Source organism: Marmota flaviventris, chromosome 2 (assembly GCF_047511675.1).
Source record: "Marmota flaviventris isolate mMarFla1 chromosome 2, mMarFla1.hap1, whole genome shotgun sequence".
NCBI classification, from domain to species: domain Eukaryota; kingdom Metazoa; phylum Chordata; class Mammalia; order Rodentia; family Sciuridae; genus Marmota; species Marmota flaviventris.
This window is the reverse complement of record NC_092499.1, coordinates 160,667,076-160,690,798: the sequence shown is the minus strand read 5'-3', so window position 1 is coordinate 160,690,798 and position 23,723 is coordinate 160,667,076. Positions and strand designations below refer to the sequence as shown.

The window sequence follows — 23,723 nt, the reverse complement described above, 5'->3', positions numbered from 1 at the left end:
TGATAATACCTACCTTTTAGATTTATAGTGACAAGCTCACCAAGGTTGGGAAAATCACAAATAGAGGACTCTTAATTCAAAGCTGGGCAGTGTGGCAGAGGCTACAGCCTTCCCTGCTCTGACTAAACCCTGAAGGAGGAGGAGTGGGAGGTGGGAGGGAAACCTGCGTGTGCTTGACTCACATCTACTTCCAGTGCTAGCACAGGGTGCAGCTCCACACATGTGGAATGAATGATAGAGGAAATAAACTGTGTGCATCAGGGGTTCAGTGGAGTGAGAGACCTCAGTGATACCTCTTGGTTTTTTTCACTCTTCAAATTTGACATGCGTATTTTGTTTATCACAAATTAAGTGTTTCTCACTGCACCTAACTCCTTCTTTCTCTCTTACTGCTTAGAACCTTACAACATTGTACAGGTTCCCTTATGTCTGAGGAACCCCTACAAAAGTAACCAAAGTCTGTAAGTTTGGATTGTATGAGCTGAGGATAAAACTGATGGTGGCTTAGGTAAGAAGCTGGAAAGCGGCCTGTGGCTGTGCCATCAGAGATGCTGCTATAGCTTGAATATGGTCTGAGTATATCCCAGGGTTTTATGTATTGGAAACTTTGTACCCAGGTGCATTGGTGGGAGGTGATGTGAAACCTTTAAGAGGCAGAGCCTAGTGGGAGGTCCTTAGGCCAGTGGAGGGTGTGTCCTTGGAAGGCACTGTGGAACCCATCTCTCATATGTATGGATGGGAAAGCTAGCTTCCTATCTGTAGATGTGATTTCTTCTTCCCACAAATGCTCTTACACATGCAAGTGCTCACCAGAGCTAAACTGATGCTAGTGATATGATATGCCCTTGAACCTCCAGAACTGTAAGCTAAATAACCTCTTTGCTTTTTTGTAAAGCTCCCTAGCCTCAGATACCTTATAGTAATGAAAAATGACTAATGTCGATGGAATGGCTTCAGGAAAGCCCATGTGGAGGGTATTGACCATTGACAGGGTGAGGAAGGGAGAGGGAGAGGAGCAACAAATCAAGTCCTGATGTGTAGCGTTTTCTGATTTGTAGGGTATAAATACTCTCACTGTGGCTGATTCCTAGCCACCAATGTGATATTACTGTACCAGAGTAGGACAAGCATAGTAGCACTTCCATCCTACAGACAACAATGGGTAGAAACAATACATGGGCGTGAGAACACAGATAATAGTAATGTGTAGTAAAGTAACTATTGTGTTGTAAATTTTGAATATCATCTTTTTTTTCCTGTTTTCCTTTTTCATCTTCTTCCCCACCCCACCCCCCTTTCTCTCTTTCTTTCTTCCTGATTAAATCCAGGGCCTCACACATGGTACACACACACACACACACATATTCTACCACTGAGCTACCTTCCCCAGCTCCATCTTTATTTTTTATATGATTAATTCAATTGTAAATGTATATAATTTTAGCTTTTACTAATGGTTTGTTGTTGAGAGCCACAGCCGAAGGGGCCTCAGCAAACTTTCAGACTGCCAGCTGATGATTGGCTCACAGCGCCCCAGCAACATCTAGCTGATTGGCTCCTCTGTGGTGATGCTCATTGAGCTGTTTCCCCACCCTTTCAGACTGCCAGCTGATGATTGGCTCACAGCGGCCCCAGCAACATCTAGCTGATTAGCTCCTCTGCCCTGATGCTCATTGGGCTGTTTCCCTGCCCTTTCAGACCATGGAGCTGCTCATTGGGGGACTTTTTTGGCTCCGCCCATGCAACCCAGCCAATGGGCCTCAAGAGCAGGAGGATTGTGGGAGGTGGAGAGGCTTGTGGGAAGCCGGTGGTGGCAGTTGGGCTCTGAGGGTTTTTCCTGAGGAGCTGTTTTGTTTGGCGTGTGTGGCTCTAAAAGTTCGTTTCTTTTGACAAGTGGCTCCTGAATTGTGCCCAGCCAGACTGCGGCAGTTTGCAAAAATCCTGTAACTGCTTACTATCAGCTCCTGTGTGCAGTCATCATGGACCTTTGCAGAGTGGGATCCACTAGCTGGCCTAGTGGTCCCACAGGCAGAGGTCATATGACCAGCTTCTAGCACTTGCTGTGTGTTGCCCACAGTGCCTGGGCTAGGGCAGGGATAGGGCTATGTGCTAAAGGTTCCTGTGCTGCCAGGAGTAGCTGGTGGGGGTAGGCAAGGAAAGAAGAGGGAGGCTTCTGAAGCCCAGGGAGGTGGTGGTCACAGCCTCACATTTATCCATTTGTAGCTGTAGTGACCTCCAAGTCGGTTGCAGGAGACCCTCCTACAGCTTAGAGCTTCTGTATCACTTAAAACCACAATAAAGCTGTTAGTCTAAAAGCAGGGGGTAAAGCACTTGCATGCACCAGGCTTTGGGTTCTTGGGTTTGATCCCCAGCTATGTGGAGAGGTACCAAGTCTCCTCCCCCAGCCATGTCCTTTAGCACCACTCACTACCAATGCATCATCCACTCTAAAAACTTCAGCCACCGCTTGCCCTGTCCATATTCCTCCTGGCCAGTTGGGACCAAGTTCTGAATATTTGTGTCCCCTGCAAAAATCAAATGTTGAAACTTAATCCCTAAAACAATGATATTAAGAGGTAGAGCTTTGGGGAAGAGAGCACTTGGGGAGTAGGATTAGTGCTCTTATGAAAGAGGCCCAAAGGGGTCATCTGCCTTTCTGCATGGAGATTCATGGCTGTCTGAACAAGAGAGTGAACCCTCACCAGGTGCCTTAATCTTGGACTTTGAGCCTCAAGAACTTTGAGCAATAAATATCTATTGTCTAAGTCATCCAGTCCATGATATTTTGTTGCAGGCTGCAACAAAGTTGCCCTGGCTGGCCTCCAACTTGCAAGCCTCCTGCCTCAGCCTCTCAGATCACTAGGATTTACAGACATGTGCCAATACGCTGAGCTGTCAGCTTATTTTTTATTATTGATTTTTTTAGTTATATATAACGTTAAGATTCATTTTTACATTATTATAAAAACATGGAATATAATTTGTTCTAATTCAGTCCCTAGTATTTCTTTTACCTCCTCCCTCCCTTTGTTCCCTTCCCTCTATCCTACTGACCTTTCTGCTATTTAATTTTTAGTTTCAGCTTATTTTTTGTATATTTTTAGTTGTAGATGGACACAATACCTTTATTTTGTTTATTTAATCTTTTTTTAATATTTATTTTTTAAGTTTTTTAGGTGGACGCAATATCTATTTTACATTGATGTGGTGCTGAGGATCGAACCCAGTGCTTCATGCATGCCAGGTGAGCACTCTACCGCTGAGCCACAATCCCAGCCCCAATCTTTTTTTTTAATGTGCCTCACATGTGCTAGACAAGCGCTCTACCACCGAGCCGAAACTCCAGCCCAAGTTTCAGTTTATTTTTAAGTCTAGTGTAATCACGGTACATGAAGTTTTCATGTCCTGCGTTTTATCATTGTTATAGCATTACCATTTTCCAAGTTGCTAAATAGTATTCATAACCATTTTTAATGACTCTATTTTCTTATTCTTTTATTTTTCCTTATTAAGATATATGCACTTATAAATAACATTGCAGTGAATACACTTGCGCATGGGGGATTTTTGTTTGTTTTGTGTCTGTGTGTTTCATATTTTACACCATGGATTGAATTTTTCTTTTTACTTCTGGATAGATTTCCAGAAGTGGATTTCCTACATCAAAGGATGTGATCATTTTCATTGTTACTTTCTCATTGTTACTTTCACCATTGAAGTATTAAGGTACGAATCTCACTTCAAAACTGCCAGAATTGGGTATTGCTATTTAAAGTTTGGGTTTTTTTACTAATTTTTAAATAAGCAATAATTTGCCTTGTGAAAAATTATTAGCATCTTGAACATTTTTTTTTGTTTGTTTCCTAATAGCATTTTTTTTTTTTTTTTGTACATTATCCTGTCCTTTGTTGATCTCAAGGGAATAGGGTGATCTCATTTGTTAATGAGTTCTTCAACGTAGGTATTGATCCTCATCATGGTTCCATCTGGAGAATTTACTTCATGAGGTATTAAAGGAACAGGGATGTTGAGGGAGGGAGACAAAAGAAGGGAGGGACCAAGACCAGGGTAAGCAGCCCAATGGCAGGACTTGCAGCATCTTTTCTAGGCCCTTGGCCAGCCCCAGTACTAGTCTCTGAGCCCTGGGAGGAGGCAAAACTGGTCACCTGATCTCTGGAGAGGCCCTTTGCTCCAGCTGCTCTCCTGGGTCATAAAGGGAGCCTGGCTTCCTTCCCTGGGGTTCCTCTTGTCTGCAATAGCAGACTGCTCTTATTTCCCACCCAGCCCCAACCCCCTTTTTTAATCCCACAGAAATAGTTTTATCTCTTAATTCTGAGGTCATTTGCATCAGAGATGGGTGTGAGCTGGCTGTAAAAAGCCTGGCCTTTTTTGTTTTCTTGGGCCTGAATCCTGCACCTAGTCATCTCACTTTGTAAGTGTATTCCTCCCCTAAGCTCCAAGGTCTGCCTGAGCTTTTGTAGCTCACCTGCTGGAATGAAGGACCTGCTGGAATGAAGGACCTGCTTCTTTACCTTTTCTAGGAAGAAGTTAACTGAGTGTTAAATTCCATTTTGTTCTCATGACTTTAAAAAAAAAAATATATATATATATATATATATTTTAAATATATATATATATATATATATATATATATATATATATATATATATATATATCATATTGGTGATTTTCCTCCCTTCCTGCATTTTCTGTAGATAGAAAAACAGACTCAGGACTAACTTTAGGGCTCTAAAACTTTAAACCCTTGGGGCATTCTTTTTTTTTTTTTAATTTTTTATTGTTGGTTGTTCAAAACATTACATAGTTCTTGATATATCATATTTCACACTTTGATTCAAGCGGGTTATGAACTCCCATTTTTACCCCATATACAGATTGCAGAATCACATCAGTTACACATCCATTGATTTACATATTGCCATACTAGTGTCTGTTGTGTTCTGCTGCCTTTCCTATCCTCTACTATCCCCCCTCCCCTCCCCTCCCCTCCCCTCCCCTCCCCTCTTCTCTCTCTGCCCCCTCTACTGTCATTCATTTGTCCCTCTTGTATTATTTTTCCCTTTCCCCTCACTTCCTCTTGTATGTAATTTTGTATAACCCTGAGGGTCTCCTTCCATTTCCATGCAATTTCCCTTCTCTCTCCTTTTCCCTCCCACCTCTCATCCCTGTTTAATGTTAATCTTCTTCTCATGCTCTTCGACCCTACTCTGTTCTTAGTTACTCTCCTTATATCAAAGAAGACATTTGGCATTTGTTTTTTAGGGATTGGCTAGCTTCGCTTAGCATAATCTGCTCTAATGCCATCCATTTCCCTGCAAATTCTATGATTTTGTCATTTTTTAATGCAGAGTAATACTCCATTGTGTATAAATGCCACATTTTTTTTATCCATTCGTCTATTGAAGGGCATCTAGGTTGGTTCCACAGTCTTGCTATTGTGAATTGTGCTGCTATGAACATCGATGTAGCAGTGTCCCTGTAGCATGCTCTTTTTAGGTCTTTAGGGAATAGACTGAGAAGGGGAATAGCTGGGTCAAATGGTGGCTCCATTCCCAGCTTTCCAAGAAATCTCCATACTGCTTTCCAAATTGGCTGCACCAATTTGCAGTCCCACCAGCAATGTACAAGTGTACCCTTTTCCCCACATCCTCACCAGCACTTGTTGTTGTTTGACTTCATAATGGCTGCCAATCTTACTACCCTTGGGGCATTCTGAGGAGCACAGGTGCAAATTAATGTTTGGGGAAAGCAAATCAGGTTCCCTGGGGCTAGAGAAGATGAGGAGGGGAGGCTTGAAGTAGGGAGAAGGCTGTGCAGGTGAATTTGACAACAACTGAAACCCCTACTCAAACTAGTTTAAACAAGTACCACCACCAATTATTGTCTGCCTAGCAGTTTGTACCATGGTTACACAGTTTACTAGATTATTAACCCTTTAGCTTTGGGCAAGTAACTTAACCTGAGTTTTCTTACATGAAAAAGAATTGTTGGTATCAAATGACTTATTATAAGCAACTACCACCATAAATTGTTGTCTCAGCTAGAATAAGTCTAGAGGCAGTGTATCTCATGGTCACCCAATTTATCAACTCATTAGCTGTGTGACCTTAGGTAAGTAACTTAAGCTGAGTTTCCTCATTTATGGAAAAGGATTGTTGGTATTAAATGAATTAATATAAATAAAAATCTTAAAGAAATCACTAGCATACAGTGCTTTATAAGTATTCATAAGCAACTATATAGGTCAGTCATTGCTGCATAACAAATGCACAAATCTCTGTGGTTTACAACAGTAAGTATTTCTTTCTGATGTGTCTGCAGGTTGGTAGGGCTTGGCTGGGCCATTCTAATTCATTCTGTGTGCACAGTTGATTTTAGTTCCTGTGTTGGATGAGCTGAGTTCTCCCTCTTGGTGTTCCTTCTGGGACCCAGAGTGGCCCTGCAGCAGGAACCAGAGGAAGGGTGGAATCCCAAGATTGTAGAAAACAAGGCTGTGGTCAGGAACTGGTATTCCGTCATCCTGCCACCTTTGTTTTGGCCAAAGCCTCACATGTCCCAATATCAGCAGGGAGGGAAAATAACCTCCTCCCACTCCAGTGGGTGGCAGTGTAAAATCACATGGTCACAGACATGGAGAATTATAAATGGTGTACAGAGGAAAGTGATCAGTAGGTAAAATCTTAACAGCAAGTAAATCTCCTTATTTAACATTGTTAAATTCGAAATATTTTCTAATTCCTTCTGTGACTTCCTCTTTGATCCGTGGATTATTTAGAAGTGAATTATTTAATTTCTATATCTTTGGGGAATTTCCTATATCTTTCTGTTATTGATTTCTACTTTAATTCTCTTGTAATCAGAGAATATGTTCTAGTGTCAATTAAATTTACTAAAGTTGCTGGCTGTGTTGTGATTATGTAATAGAATGTCTCTGTGCTTCAAGGAAACACTCTGAAGCGTTTAGGGGTAAATTGTCATAGTATATCTGACCTACTCTCACTTGGGTCAGAAAAAAAGTCTGTGTGTGTGTGTGTGTGTGGTGTGTATATAGTAAGAAAAGAAAGAAAAAAGGAGAGGGAAAGAGGAAGAGAGGTAAAATCTTAACAGCAAGTAAATCTGAGTGGAGGGTATACAGGTATTATTTGTTATTTGTACTTTTATTCTTGCAACTTTCTGTCTGTTTGCTTTTTTCTTTGTATGGGGATTAAACTCAGTGCACTTAACCATCAAGCCGCATCCCCAGCCTTTTATTATATTTTATTTAGAGTCAGGGTCTCATTAAGTTGCTTAGGGTCTCACTTAATTGCTGAGGCTGCCTTTGAACTCCTGATCTTCCTGCCTCAGCCTCCTGAGCCACTGGATTACAGACTTCTGGCTGCGATTATTTCCATATATTAAAAAATAAAATAAACACAAAGGAAAAGCTAACAATCTCTCCTACCTTGTCCAGTCTCATAGGTACGTATCCTTCCAAACCTCCATACCTATACAAATTCGTACTAATATTTATACACTTAGACGGTGTTTTAGTGAGCTTTTTCACTGCTGTGAACAAAAGACCTGTCAAGAACAGTTTGAGAGAAGGAAAAGTTTATTTGGAGCTCTTGGTTTCAGAAGTCTCAGTCCATTTATGACCAGCTCCATTGCCCTGGGCCTGAGGTGAGGCAGAAGTAAATCATGGTGTGAAAGAGTGTGGTGAGGAAGAAAGCAGTTCAGGATGTGGCCACCAGAAAGCAAAGAAAGCAGGCTTCCCTCACCACTGACAAAATATAAAACCAAAGGCATGCCCTGGGCGACCCACCTCCTCCGGCCACAGTGTTCCTACCCAATTGATTGCTCTCAGAGGATTAATGCATTGATTATGTTAAGGCAATCATTACCCAATCTTTTCACCTCTAAATGTTCTTGCATTGTCTCACACATGAGCTTCTGGGGGACACCTAAACCATAACCGATGTGATTTTTTTTTTGTTTATAAAAATAGGATCATTCTCTGTGCGATAATTATTCTTCAGTTTGATTTTTTTTTTTTTTTTTAGAGAGAGAGAGGATTTTAATATTTATTTTTTAGTTTTCGGCAGACACAACATCTTTGTTTGTATGTGGTGCTGAGGATCTAACCGGGGCGCACGCATGCCAGGCGAGCACACTACCACTTGAGCCACATCCCCAGCCCTGATTTTTCTCTCCTAAAAATACATCTGTAGGTCAAAAGATAATTTTAGGGCTGGAGTTGTAGCACCAACCCTCCAAGTGGTAGAACACTTGCCTACCACATGTGAGGCACTGGGTTTGATCCTCAGCACTACATAAAAATAAATTTTTAAAATGAAGGTATTGTGTCCATCTAAAACTAAAAATATTTTTAAATGATAATTTTAATTTACTTTGAAAGTAAATTAGATGTACAAGTAGCACATTTCTTCAACCACCTCCTATTGGTGAACATTCTGGCAGCTTCCAGTTTTGTTTTTTTGCCACCACAAACAAGACAACAAAAAAATACTCTCATACATATACCATTGTGTTGGTGTAAAATCTGTGACTCTCTTCTGAAACTACGATTTTATCAAGATCAAGGTCAACAAGTCCTTCCAGATCCATTAAACTCCAAGCTGTGGGTATAGGGTGGTCTCCAGATGTTGTCTGCTCACACCTCGTGTTCAGTTGCCCATCATTTTCTGGAGAAGGGCAGAACATCATCAAGAAAGCTGGACATACCAGGTTTCTTTTTGAATATGAAGAGACTGTCGGCGGTGTTGTGGCTGGTCCCCCCTATTTGGCAGGTGAGTCCAACATTACCATATGTCTACCAAACTTCACACATCTCTTCTTAGCATGTTCATGGGTGCCCGCTAATTATGTACCCTTAAAATTGTTTTGCTGGAAATGTTATGCAGGCCCTAGGTTTCTGTAGATGAGGTCACATATGGTCCACAAGCAGCTGGTTGGAACTCAGATGGAGTCCATTTCTAGTGCAAATAATTTAGCTGAGATCATAATTTATCTATTACCACAATAATTCTGCATAAAATCACCAAAAATCTTAGTGGCTTAAAAAAACACTTATTATTTGCTTGTGTTTCTGTGAGTAATTTAGGCAGCGTTCAGCTGGGTAGTCTAGTTTTGACTGGCTTCCCTCATACATCTGTGGTCAGCTACAGGTCGGTTGGGCACCTCAGCTTCTGGGAGTTGCGGCATTTGGCTGGAGTGATGGGAAGTTTTAATCCTTGTGGTCTCTCATCCTCCAACAGTTTAGCCTGGACTTATTTATATGTAAGGAGATAACACAGGGGTTGAGAGTGGGAGACAGATGGAGAAGAAGAGAAAGACAACGAACACAAAGATTGTGGAAGGCTGCCACAAATTTGGTATATCACGTGCTCACTTCAGCAGCACCTAATGGTAAAATTAGAACAATACAGAGATTAGCACAGGCCCCTGTGAGAGGATAAAATGCAAATTCATGAAGTGTTGCATATTTAAAGAAACAAAAATTGGCACTTCACTTTACCACATTCTCCTGGCCAAAGCAAGTCACAGAGCCAACCCAGATTCACTGCATTGGAAAATAGACCTCACCTTTTTGGTGGGGGAGTTGAAAAGTCACATGGCAAAGGGGATGGATACAAGGAAGAGGAAATGTGGCCATGTTTGTAATTTTTCTCACCTGTTTTTGCAAGTCACAGGAGTGAGGAATTGAGAAGTTATGTAAATTGCCTAAATTCACAAAGCCAGCAAATGGCAGGTTTAAACCTGGACGATCAGACCAGTGCTAAGCATTCAGCCCCCTTTCCCATCTTCTTGACTATTACAAGCCTCAGCAATCTTACCTTCTTCAAAAATTCTCAGCATAGAGTTGACCTCCAGAAGAAAATCATTTCCAAAGATCTTCTTCCTTGAAGAAGAGGTTTTAACAGAACCTGGAGCTGGTGTTCTGGTGGGTTTGTGGATAGATTTGGGTAGACTGATGAGTGGTTGAGTAGACAAGTGGGTAATAGGGTGGATGGATGGGTACCTGAGTAGGTATTTGAATGGGTGAGTGGATGGATGGATGGATGGATACATAGGTAGGTTTATGGGTAAGTAAATGGGTGGTTGGGTGCATGGGTAGGTGGATGTTGGCAAGTACAGGGGCTAAGGATAGCTTCTGTCTTATCTCTATTTGGGTTTTACCAAAGTCGAGGGCAGGGAATAAAGAAATCTGAGGTGGGTACAGTGGCACATGCCTGCAATCCCAGCAACTTGGGAGGCTGAGGCAGGGTGATCCAAAGTTCAAGGACAGCCTCAACAATTTAAATATGATTTTTAGCAACTTAGTGAAATCCTTTCTCAAAATAAAAATAAAAGGGGCTGGGGGTGTAGCTCAGTGGTAAAGCACCCCTGTATCAAGGAAGGAAGGAAGGGAGGGAGGGAGGAAGGGAGGGAGGGAGGAAGGAAGGAAGGGAGGAAGGGAGGAAGGAAGGAAAAAGAAAAGAAAAAAAAAATCTGAGCCTCCAAGGCAAGAGATGTAGCTCAGTAGAAGAACACTAGCCTAGCATGTGCAAGACCCTGGGTTCAATTCCCAGGACTGCAAAAAACAAAACATAAAAATAATGGTAAGGATGTGGGGTGGGGGGACATACTCATACATTGCTGGTGGAACTGCAAATTGGCACAACCATTATGGAAAGCAGTATGGAGATTCCTCAGAAAACTTGGAATGGAACCACCATTTGACCCAGCTATCCCACTCCTTGGTTTATACCCAAAGGACTTAAAATCAGCATTTGCAGTAATGCAGCCACATCAATGTTTATAGCAGCTCAATTCACAATAGCTAAACATGGAACCAGCCTAGGTGTCCTTCAATAAATGGATAAGGAAAATGTAGTATATATATATATTCAATGGAATATTACTCAGCTTTAAAGAAAAATGAAACTATGACCTTTGCCAATAAATGGAAGGAGTTGGAGAATATTGTGCTAAGTGAAATAAACCAATCCCCCTAAACCAAAGACTGAATATTTTCTCCAATATGCAGATGCTAATTCACAATAAGGTGGGGTGGGGTGGGGCACTAGGGAAGAATAGCATTACCTTAGATTAGGTAGAAGGAAGTGAATGGAGGGGAGGGGAGTGGGGATAGGAAGGATAGAAGAATGAAACAGACATTATTACTTTATGTACATATGTGACTCTACAATATGACCAATATGATTCTACAACATATACACTCAGAAAAATGATAAATTATATTCCATCTATGTATGATATCAGAATGCATAAATGCATTCTACTGTCATGTATAACTAATTAAAACAGATTTAAAATTTTAAAATAAATAAATAATTGTTTTTTATTTTATTTTATTTTTTGGTATTAGGGATTGAACCCCGGGCATTCAACCCCTGAACCTTTTTATTTTTTATTTTGAGACAGGGTCTCGCTAAGTTGCTTAAGGCCTTGCTAAATTACTGAGGCTGGCTTTGAACTTGAGATCCTTTTGCCTCAGGCTCCCAAGTCCCTAGGATTATAGGCATGTGCCTGGCAAGAAAGAATAGTTGTGAAAAAGAAAGAAAGAAGGAAATCTGAGCCTTAAGGTGGCATATGTTGGAGCCTTTAGGTCTGAAGGCCACAATGAAGCAGGACGGCCTTTCCAATCAGGGAGCTGTGAGCCGTGTGGGGCTCTGAACTGAGAGTTGTGAGTGTAAGGCTTTCCTTCCTCCAGAGGAGTGAGTGCCCAGGGTCCATTTTAAAAGGTATCATTTAAAATTTAGTCCTTAAGCACAAGCTGATCACCTTCCACATCTCTAGTCTGCTGCAGGGTGTGGGGATTCCAAGAAGACCCTGACAGAAGGAGTTTTGGACAGGGCCCCCCCTCACAGAGAATGTTGTATAGACTCAAGTCCTGGCTGGTGGCCACAGAGGCCTTCTTTCTCCCTCTTTGCGGGTCAGCTGGATAATTGTCGCGGACCCATATCTGTGACCCATTTGTTTCAAGGATCCCAGCCTAACCTAAAGAGATTTGTGGGCATTCAGGCACAAGTACCCTGGTCCATAGCTAGCATGCTGTTGTCTATGACTCCATTTCCTCCCATAGAACTCTGAGGAGAGGGATTGGGGCCCCACCTGGGGCAGGTATAACACCTCTCAGATGAGGCCTCAGGGTGCTGCAGGCTGAGCAGCTGCTTCCCAAACTGGTTCCACACCCACCAGTGTCCTCCCAGTACCAAATGCTTGCTCCTCTTTCTTCTAAATTCTTTTGAGTCTTCTTGGTGGCTTTTCACCTAGACATACCAGATGTCTAGATAAAGGCAACAACCCTTTTCAGTCCCACAAGTTTCCCTGTGCCTCTCTAGTTGGTACTCTCCAAGGTTGTCTTTCTGACTTTTATCTCCATAGATCACTTGTGCTAATTCTTGACCTTCCTAAAAATGGAATCATTTTATAAATATCTCCTGTTTTCCGAAGGTTACACCCACTGTTAATTTGAACTAGCCTTTCCCTGCGGGGCTAGAGCTCTGAGGGCAGGTGTAGGTCTTAATCATCTCTGGGAATCCACGGACCCACCCACCCACCCACTTACAGCTCCACCAGCCCTCAGGGTAAACAGTGGACATTCGTTCAGTCCAGCGATCACAGCACCCACCATGGCTAAGAGCCCCAGTTACCCACTTTCAAATATGGATGCTCTAACTTAGAGCACTGTGTGAACTTGAGTTTGTTTCTTAACCTCCCTCTCTATTTTTGCTTTATTCAGATCAAGGAAAATGATACTACTTGACTTCTAGTGTCATTGTGATGACAAGACACATCAATATTGTTATTAATTTAGTTATTGGTGCATTATGATTATACATAATAGATTCATTGGGACATATTCATACATGAAATGAATATGCACAAAATATAATTTGATCACTTTCATTCCCCTTCCCCCACTGACTGTGTTGGTTTCCCTTCCTCCTTCTCCTCCTCCCCCTCCTCCTCCTCCTTCTTCTTCTTCTTTTGTAGTGCTGGTGATTGAACTCAGGGCCTCATGCATGCTAGGCAAGGGAGCTATCATTAAGCTACATCCCCAGTCCTCTCCCTTCTATTTTCATAATGTCCCTTTTAAAATATTTTTCTCTATCTTCTACATATAAGAGAGAACATTCGACCCTTGACTTTCTGAGTCTGGCTTATTTTATTCAAACACAATGCTCTCCACTTCAATCCATTTTCCTGCACATAATATTTCATTCTTCTTTATGGCTAGATAAAATTCCATTGTATTCATGAACCACATTTTCTTTATCCATTCATCTGGTGACAGATACCTAGACTGATTTTATGACCTGGATTTTGTGAATTGTACTGCTATAAATGTGGGTAATTTTAAAGCTCTTCCAAACTGGAATATAGTAGATCTATATAAATATTTGTTAAATGAAGAAATTTCTGAAAATGAATTTTTTTCTACCTCAGCAGCCCTATTTTTAACCTTCATCTCCTAAGCCAGGGATCCACAAATTATTTTTATTTACTTATTTATTTGTTTTTGCAGTGCTAGGGATCAAAACCAGGGCCTCATGCATACTAGGCAAGCACTCTACCGCTGAGCTACATCCTCAGCCCTGCAAATCTATTTTCTTTCTTTTTTTTTTTTGGTACTAGGGGCACTTACCCACTGAGCCACATCTCCAATCCTTTTTTATATTTTATTGGCTTTGAACTTATGATCCTTCTGCCTCAGTCTTCTGAGCTGCTGGGATTGCAAGTATATGCCACTGTGCCCAGCTGCAAATCTATTTTCACAAGAAGTTTTTATTGGAACACAACCACATTGATTGGTATATATTTTGTCTGATTCCTCTCACACTACAGTGGCAGAGTTGAGTAGTTACAATGGAGCTATTTATAGCCCATAAAGCCTAAAATAGTTGCTGCGTGACCCTTTCTAGAATAAATATGCCAATCCTTGCCCTGAGTTCTCCAAACCCTCCATAAAAAAAAAATAAAAAAAAAAACTACCCTATAGCTTTAGTACAAACTGCTCTGACCTGGTAAAAATATAGCTTCTGTGGAAGTTTTATGTTCAAATGCCTATCTTTTGTGTGAAAATCCTCTTGAGTCCCACATTTCCCTTGATCTTCAACATGGCTCTGTGGGCCCAGCCTTTGGTGGCTCTTTGTTGGGGGAAACAGGGTGGGTTTGAACTTGCAATCTCTTAGAGACAGGTGAGAAGAGAGCAGACAGGCCCTCTGGGAATTCAAGGCCACACAGAGAGAGGCTGGCTGCTCCCTCCCTACCAGGCAGGACACTCTCATAAAATAGCCCTGTTTGAAGTTCACTGTTAAGTGTTGGCCTCAGGGGCCTAGCTCTGGCAAGCCTGCCACCTATCTAGCACTTTCCACTAAACTGGCTATGGGAGAGATTACTCAGGAGGGCCCCAGACACATGATAATGAGATCCAATTATTATGTAAATCTAGGGCTGGTTTTAGCAGGCCATAGGTTTCCTGGGGCATTGCTTAGGGCCTTACTGTTGTTCTTGAGAATGGACCATAAGAAATAGAAGTTAAGAAAAAATAAATAAATAAATTCAATCTTAGTGTAGTTCTTTGGAACCACCTACCAGATATATTGAGCCAAAAGTACAAGAATAGTAGCTGGTGCTGTGGCACATGACTTCAATCCTAGCTTCTCAGGAGGTAAATGTAGGAGGATCTCAAGTTCCAGTCTGGCTTCAGCAACTTAGCGGGGAGACCCTGTCTCAAAATAAGGAGATGTAGCTCGTTGGTAGAATGCCCCTGGGTTCTACCCCAGAACCACAGGGGGAAAAAAAAAATCAGAATAGTGCATGAGTTTAGTATTTTTTATGTTGAAAGGGGGGAAATTGCATATATATTTATTATTATGTATATGTAGAATAATGCCTCCCGCCAAGATATTTACATACTAATCCCCAGAACCTGTGAATATGCATTGTACATGAATGGCAAGAGGTAGTTTGGGTCTCTAGTCAGCTGACCTTGAGATGGGGGGATTATCATGTGTCATCAGAAGGCCCATTATAATCTTTGGCCTTCTCCTGAATGACAGAAGGAGCCTCAGAGTCCAGTGATCTGAATGATAGAGCATGAGAAAGATTCCACCCACCTTCCCAGGCTATGAAGATGGAGATCAGGAGACCTGACAGGGAATGCAGGCAGCGCTAGAAGCTAGGAAGCCATGTCTGGTCACACCTGGACTTGTGGGCTTCAGAACCATAAGATAACGAACTTGTTAGGTCATTAAATTTGTGGTAATTTATCACAGCAGCAACAGGAAGCTTGTATAATTATATTAGAAATTTGTGCCTGGGCTGTAGCTCAGTGGTAGAGTGTTTGCCTAGCATGTGTGAAGCACTGGGTTCAATTCCCAGCAGCACATATAAATAAAATAAAGGTCCATCAAAAACTAAATATATACACATATTTTAAAAATTATATAAAAATATGAAACAAATGTTTCTCCTCAAGCAACTAATCAATCCCTAGGGAATCAGCATTTATTATTATTATTAATATTATTTTGTTATTATTAGTCATAGTGGTAGTAGTAATAGTAGTAGTACTATTACTATTATTATTGGATCAAAATAATTGACCAGTCAAGTACTAGAAAAAATTCTCTTAGTCCAACAGCATTAGGAGTCTCTTCCTCACCAAGGGTCATATTGGGTTTTCTTTTTCCATTTTTTTGTTTTTCTTTTTCCTTTTCTTTCTTTTCTTGTGATTGAACCCAGGGCCTTCTACTAATAAGTGACATCCCAAGCCCTCTTCAACCTTTTTAAATTTTATTTTGAGACAGGATCTCCCTAAATTTCACAGACCGACCTTGAACTTGGGATCCTCCTACCTCGGCTTCCTAAAGAGCTGGGATTACAAGTGTGCACCACCCTGCCCAGCTGGATTTTCTTTTAAAAGCTCAAAATTTATTCAGAATGTCTATAAATCCTTACTACTCAAAGGGTGGTCGCGGACCAATAGCACTGGCCTCCCCTGACAGCACATTAGACATGCTGAATGTCGGCCTCCCTCTGCATTTTAAAAGATGCCAAGTGACTCATATGCCCATTAAAGCACAGGAAACACTTATCCAGCTCATCTTTCCTGGGCCAGGTGCCTTAAAAGAACACATCATACTCTTTAATCAGCATGAGAAGTAAGGCAAGTTTATTTCCCCATGTTTTTCTTTTCCCACCTCCAAACTATCCTCCATTCCCACAGAAGAGTCTCTTCCCCTCTGCTTGGACAAAGTCCCAAGTGATCACCTTCATAACTTGCCTTCCCCATGAGATCTGTAGATCACTTCTGTTTGGCACTTGGCCACCCTGAGGACTCAATGTCTATTCTGCATATATTCCCTGGGAGCCTGCCTGGCATCACGCACCTGTTACCACCAGGTCCCCTGTGACTTGTGCCCATTCTCCTTCCAAGAGAGCAGGGCTGCAGGACTGCACTACCTCCTCCCCCTCTATCCTTCACAGGTGTTTCCTCCCTGATGAGGGCTGGGCTACCCACCACACCAGAGTGGAGTTTCTTGGTCTTCAACAAAGGGTTTCTGTCATTCGTCATTGGTTGCAATCAAGATAGCTGCCCCACTTGTCCAGGGGGCTGCTGAGTAGATGACATCAGTGTAAACTGTCCCTTCTCCCTCTTCTCCCCACCGCCCTCAAGCAGAGCCTCTTCACACTTTATGGTCCCAACTGATTTCCTCAGTGACTCAGTTTTTCTGTAAGGACACATTACTATTTTACCTCAAGTTCTCCCTGAACACCCGAGAGTATGTTGTGCTCCTTAATTGACTTCACTCAACTGTGACCTGGCATGAATTGGGAACGCAGTTTCTCAACAGAACTCCTGTGCCTCAGAACTAGAGATGCAGCCTCTGAAGTTGTGCATCTGAGAGGCTTTGCCATTGAATTTTCCAGAACAGGCTTTGTGTAGTGGTCACATGTAGTTTTTGTGTAGTTTTCCATGATTCTCTCTCCCTCTACCCTACCTCAGTACTGGGGTGTTGAACCCAGGAGCACTCTACTACTGAGTCACATCCTCAGGCCTTTCTATTTACTTTTTATTTTGAGACAGGGTCTCACTAAGTTGCTTAAGGCCTCAATAAATTGTCCAGAATGGTCTTGAACTTAGGATCCTCCTGCCTTAGACTCCTGAGTTGCTGGTATTACAGGTGTGTGCCAATGTGCCTAGCTGATTCTCATTTTTTTAAATTTATTTTTTATTTATTCTACTTAGGTGTACATGACAGCAAAATGCTTTTCAATTCATGGTACACAAATGGAGCACAACATTTCAATTCTCTGGTTGTACACTGTGTAGAGACACACCATTTGTGCAATCATACATGTAGGGAAATGATGTCCATCTCGTCCCACCATCTTTTCTAGCCTCATAACCTCTCCCCACCCTCCCCTTTGCCCAATCCTCCCATGAGTCAAAAGAACCATATTCAGAATAGTAGCTGGTGCTGAGGCACATGACGTCAATCCTAGCTACTCAGGAGGCAAAGTAGGAGGATCTCAAGTTCCAATCTGGAGTTTCAATATCCACTATTCAGAAAAAAACATTTGGCCTTTAGTTTTGGGGTTTGGCTTACTTCGCTTAGCATTATATTCTCCAACTCCATCCATTTACCTGCAAATGCCATAATTATTATACTATATACTCAGAATATTTAATGCTGAGTAATATTCCATTGTGTATATATACCACAGTTTCTTTATCCATCCATCTATTGAAGGGCATCTGGGTTGGTTCCACAGTTTAGTTATTGTAATTTATTGTATTTTAGCTATTGAATTCAGCTGCTATGTCATCATAATATTCTGATTTAAATCTGCTGGATGTAGACCGAGGAGTGGGATAGCTGGTTCAAATGGTGGTTCCATTCCAAGTTTTCTGAAGAATCTCTACACTGCTTTCCAAAGTGGTTGCACCAATTTGCAGTCCCACCAGCAATGTATGAGTGTGCCTTTTCCCCCACATTCTCTCTAACAGTTATTATTGCTTGTATTCTTGATAACTGCCATTCTGACTGGGATGAGATGAAATCTTAGAGTAGTTTTTTTTTTGTTTTTTTTTTTTCTTAGAGTAGTTTTGATTTGCATTTCTCTAATTACTAAAAATGTTGAACACTTTTTCATATATTTATTGATTGCTTGTATATCTTCTTCTGAGAAGTGTCAGTTCAGTTCCTTAGCCTATTTATTGATTGGGTTGTTTGGGTTTTTTTGGTATTAAGTTTTTTTGAGTTTTTTATATATCCTGTGTGGTGGTCACATCTGATGTATGTGTATGGTAAAAATTTGCTCCCATACTGTAGGCTCTCTCTTCACCTCAATGATTGTTTCTTTTACTGAGAAGTTTTTAGTTTGTGATTCTCATATTTTAAAGATTTTCAGTAAATGTAGAGAATTGGGCATGGTGGTGAACATCTGTAATCCCAGTGACTCAGGAAGCTGAAACAGGGGGATGAAAAGTTTGAGTCCAGCCTTTTCAACATAGTGAGACCCTGTCTCAAAATAAAAAGTAAAAAGTGCTGGGGTGTAGCTCAGTGGTAGAGTACCGCAGGGTACTGAGGATTCAATCCTCAGTGCACAAAAAGAAACAAAGAAGGAAAGAAAGAGAAAGAAAGAAAGAACCCAAATTGTCTACATAGAACTACATATCATGGTAGACTAAGATATGGCCCCCCCAGTACACCTGGAATTACCTAATAAGTCTCCACAAGTTAGTCTCTAAGGCGATATGCAAACTTGAGGTTTGTATTTTCCTCACCTGGCTATGGGGGCAGAACCCTAGGACTAATGTTTAAACTTGCCAGTGAAGTAAAAAGGGACAGCTATTGTCCAAAAGCAAACAATGCTTCTCTATTTCCTACTTCAAGAGGAAACCTCAAGTGTTTGTCTTAGTAAGAATCCAGGAGACAGTAGCATTATGACCTGTGATCTCCCTGGAAGACTTTGATTTCGACAGCTTGCCCAGGAGGAGATGATCAGTTACCAGGAACTTTCCAACCATGGTTCCAAAAGCAAGTTTCGAAGAGAACATTAAAATTCTAAGGCTGGGAGAGAAGGTCATCACGAGGCAAGATGGTACCAAGACTGGGACTGGAAGTATCATGACATGGGACTTCCCTGCCCTGTCTTCCAGGTGGGGAAACCAAGGCACCAGGAGATCATGTGGTGAATTCAGATGTGCCAGACCCTGCCCAGTAGTGTTAGCATCCAGGGACAACTGTGTATGTTTTCTTTCGGCATTAACTTCATGGGTGTATTTCCATGGGGCCTCTCTTCTCTTAGTATCCATCTTAACCGTTCAGATCACAATGAAAACATCTCTTAAGATCCCAGGAGTGGTGGATTTGGAAGTCCCACAACATTGTAAATCCCTGAATTAACAAAATACTATATACAAGCTCGAAGCTGAGGTAAAGCAACAGTTATTTTATTTTACTTGGATTTGGAAATTAGCTGCCTTTTATTAAACCTCTTACTAAGATTGAAATGGACCAAAATGACTCTAAAGTCATGTACTTGACTCATGGCATGCCTCTGCCTATTATTTTTGCTATTAAACCCAACAACTTATAGCAATTAGTATGTCTTTTTTTTTTTTTTGCTCCCCCCCCAACAATCATTCAGAGATACATCTTACATGCCATTAGGTTACCCATTTTTAAGTGCACAATTCAATGGTTTCAAGTACATTTACCAGAATTGTGCAACCACCACCATCATCCAATTTCAGGACAGTTTCATCATGCCCCAAAGGAATCTTGAGACATGAATAGGTCAACAGTCATTACCCAAGCCCACCTGACCCCCTCAGATAATAAGAGCTTTTGACTAGCCCTTTACTCCATGCCCAAAGAGTTTATTATTAACAGGCAGCAGAATTTTCACAACAGTGAGACGGAGGTGAAAGGGCAGGCTGAACTCCACAGAGACCTGTTCTGCTTACACTGACTTCCTCCAGCAACTGTTCAAGCACAGAGACTCTCTGTCGCCTGTTGGGCTGACTTCCTCCAGCAGGAGTTTGTTTTTTCTGACTGCTGGATTACAGAACATGGTCATTTCCACTGCCATTTCTATTTTTGGATGGAAGAACAGTCTACCCAAGTTCTTCCTGTACGTGAAGAAGCAACCACCACCTTTTTTTTTTTTTTTTTTTTTTGTACCGGGATTGAACCCAGGGGAGCTTTCCTTTTTTATTTTTTTATTTTGAGACTGGGTCTCACTAAGGTGCTGAGGCTGGCCTCCAAGTTGCAATCCTCCTGTCTCAGCCTCCTGAGTTGTTTCAATTACAGGCATTCACCACTGCTCCTGACACCAAGCACCATTATCTTTTTCACAAATGACAAGTGATCATTTGTCTAGGAACTTAGTTATCAAGCCACCAGGACACAGAAATGGAATCAGTTTGACCATAATAATGACTGAGTTTCATGTAACCATTTTTAGTTTCCATGTTTGAGAGAGAATGTGATATTTTTTTCTGTGTGTGGTTTATTTCACTTGACAAAATGTCCTTCAATTCCATCCATTTTGCTGCAAATCACAGAACATCATAATTTTCTATGGCTGAATAATGTTCCTTTGTGTGTGTGTGTGTGTGTGTGTGTGTATCATATTTTCTGTATCCATTCATCTATCAATGGACTTTTTAGTTGATTCCATATCTTGTCTATTGTGGGGATTGCTGCAATATACATGAAAATACCTACATCTCTTTGATATGCTGATTTTATATCCTTTGGATATATACCCAGAAATTGGATACCTGGATCATTGCTAGATTTATTTTTACTTTTTATTATGTATCTATACTCTTATCTATAATGGCTCTATTAGTAGTTTCCCAAGAGCCTTCCTATGCAGTTTCCATTTGATATCATCAACTTCTCTGTGAGGGTCACATACATATTTTCATAAACACTCGAACCCTTGCTGAGAATATAGCCAGGAACCAAAAATGCTAATTGCCCTCTATTTTCCCTTGTCTTCTGTTCCATGCTTACACAACCAACAAATTGCATTAATTTTTGTTTAAATTTTAATTCGATATATATATATATATATATATATATATATATATATATATATAAATAAATATATATATGCAAGAAAAGAGAAACCAGATGAAACAAATTAAAAACAAATATCAAAATGGTAGACTCAAATCCAATTATACTATGTACATTGAATATAAATGCACTCAATACCTCAATTAAAAAGTCACGAGGCTGCAGTGGTAGAGTGCTTGCCTCCCATGTGTGAGGCCCTGGGTTTGATCCTCAGCACCGCGTAAACATAAATAAATAAAATAAAGAAATTGTGTGTGTGTGTGTGTGTGTATATATATATATATATATATATATATATATATATATATATATGGAAGAGTTCATCAAACTAAATATAAAAGCAAGACTCAACTATATCCTGTTTACTAGAGATGTAATTTAAGTTTAACCAACCCCATGGTTTGACAGTCTTACCTGGGAAAGGGTATCCTAGGGTGGTCAGGCCTTAGCACTAGAAAGACAAATTATCAGAACACGTTTCTCTACAAGTAGTTGAATTCAAGAAAAGGGGCATCTTAATTGAGAGGACAGTCCAAGAACTTGTGTCTGGAAAAAAAAAAAGGCACAAGAATTGCTATAGTTTGGATCCTAGATGACCTCCAAAGGCCTTGTGTGGAAGGCTTGGTCCCCTGTTCATGGCATTATTCAGAAGTGGGGGCGGGGCTAGTGGAAGGAAGGAAATTAGGTCACTGAGGGCATGGCCCTTGAAGTGGACATAAGGACCTGGGCCCCTTCTTTCTCTCTCTCCCTCCCTCCCTGTCTCTCTCTCCCCCCACCCCCCTTGCCTCTCACTCTCTTCTCTTGTGGTGCTGGAGATTCAACGCAGGGCCTTACACAGGCTAGGTAAGTGCTCTACCACACTGAACTATATCCCCAGCCCCTTTTTAGTTTTTATTGTTAGATGTGGTCTTGCTAAGTTGCTGGCATGGACTTTGAACTTGCGATCTTCCAGCCTCAGCCTCCTGAATTGTGATTTCAGGCAGGTACCATTGTGCCCAGCCCACAGGTGGTATCTTTGAATTAGCCTAACTTTGTGCCCTTTGAGCCCTAGGCTGACTAGGGGAGGGTTGTCTCACCTCGGATCTTCATGTTTCTTTCTTTGCTTTGTTTACTGTTGCTGTACACTCCCTGGCTTTGCAGGTGACTCCCATAGGGAGTATGTCTGGCCAAGCCCTGTCCCACGCTTCCACTGAGCTTGCAGTGCCTGGAGCAGAGCAGCGGGTTGAGGACCTGAGGACAGAGATGAGACTCACCTCTAAATTCTTCACCCCATCTGCAAAACAAATAAATAAATAAATAATAAGCCTCTGAGTCAAAGGGTGACAGGTCCTGGCTGTGTGATGATAACTGAATCATGTATGTGCTTCTTGGCTGGAGGCCCAGGTAAAAGCTATCTATGGAAAACACTGGCAGAGGGAAAAAAAAATTCCCTACATTTGTGTAATCTGTTGCCTTGTTCTTTCTCATCAAGGTGAGCTGGCAAGGTGGGGTGGCTGGGCCAGCAGGCTTGGTGGCCCTCTAGAGGTGGGGACACTTTGACTCTTGCTCTAATCTTCTCTGCATCCTGCTATCTTTTTCCTCATCTCTCCCATTCTGGGTTCTGCAATGAAGGTTCAGAACTGAGAGCTATTCTGGGCATAAGACCTGAGGTGATCAAGAGATGGCTGCAGCTCTTTCCTCTAAAAAAAGAAGAGAGAGAGAGGGAGAGGGAGAGGGAGAGGGAGAGGGAGGGAGAGAGAGAACCCAATTTACATATGGATAATGCTTCTCAGACTAAGAAAGGAAAATGCTAGCATAGTCCATGCATCCTTAGAGGGGTTATTTTCTTTGCCAAGCTCTGGGATGGTTTTTCCTCGCTGGACCTTACTATGTGCAGGGCTCAGGCAGTATTGGCCACAAGTAGCCATTTATTCCACAGATATTTATTGGGTAGCTTTTATGCGCCACCCACTGCTCTAGGTGTTAATTAAATGAAAGAAAAAATAGAATAAAACCCTAGTATCTAAGCTAATTACAGAGTTTCTAAATGTTCATACAGATATCTGGGATGTTCTTTTAGTTCTATCATGTAGATATCAATAATCATATTTTATTTTGTTATGATTAATTAGGCAGTGATATTACTTATGCATCTATTCCAGTGCTGGGGCAGGGAAGTCGCAAGATGAGCCTGAAGCATATTGAAAAAAGGATGGAAATACATCAAAAGTTACCACAATCAACCTGAAAGGGTTCCTAACAGCCAAAGCTGGAAAAAAATCAGGCATAAATAAATAAATAAATAACAGCAATACTGGGTTATAACTCATAAGATAAAATAAACATGAGTCCATACTAATATGGTAAGCTTTTTAAAATAAGTAAATAAATAAGCAAGTAAATAAATAAATAAATGGGAAAGGACAGCTCCTCCTTATGGAAGAATTATAAATAATACATGTAGGGGAAGAATGAGGAAAAAGAAAATCACCTTGCAAAAGGAAAGTAGTAATTGTTGGGTTCACTGATAGATTGTTGAAAGGAGTCATCAAAAGTTTGAGGCAAAATAATATATTTTCAGTCTCAAGTATTTCCTTTGAGATGTTTATTAAT

General features: G+C 41.2%; 1 long non-coding RNA gene and 1 other non-coding gene across 2 annotated transcripts; both read left to right on the top strand.

Moving 5' to 3' along the window:
- Positions 1–2,163: 2,163 nt before the first annotated feature.
- Positions 2,164–22,442, top strand: LOC117794783 (uncharacterized). The gene is made up of 2 exons (XR_004618648.2): positions 2,164–3,244; positions 22,272–22,442. It is a non-coding gene; the product is annotated as an uncharacterized lncRNA (long non-coding RNA).
- On the top strand, positions 9,402–9,507 carry LOC114081265 (U6 spliceosomal RNA). The gene has a single exon (XR_003580764.1). It is a non-coding gene; the product is annotated as a U6 spliceosomal RNA (small nuclear RNA).
- Positions 22,443–23,723: the final 1,281 nt, after the last annotated feature.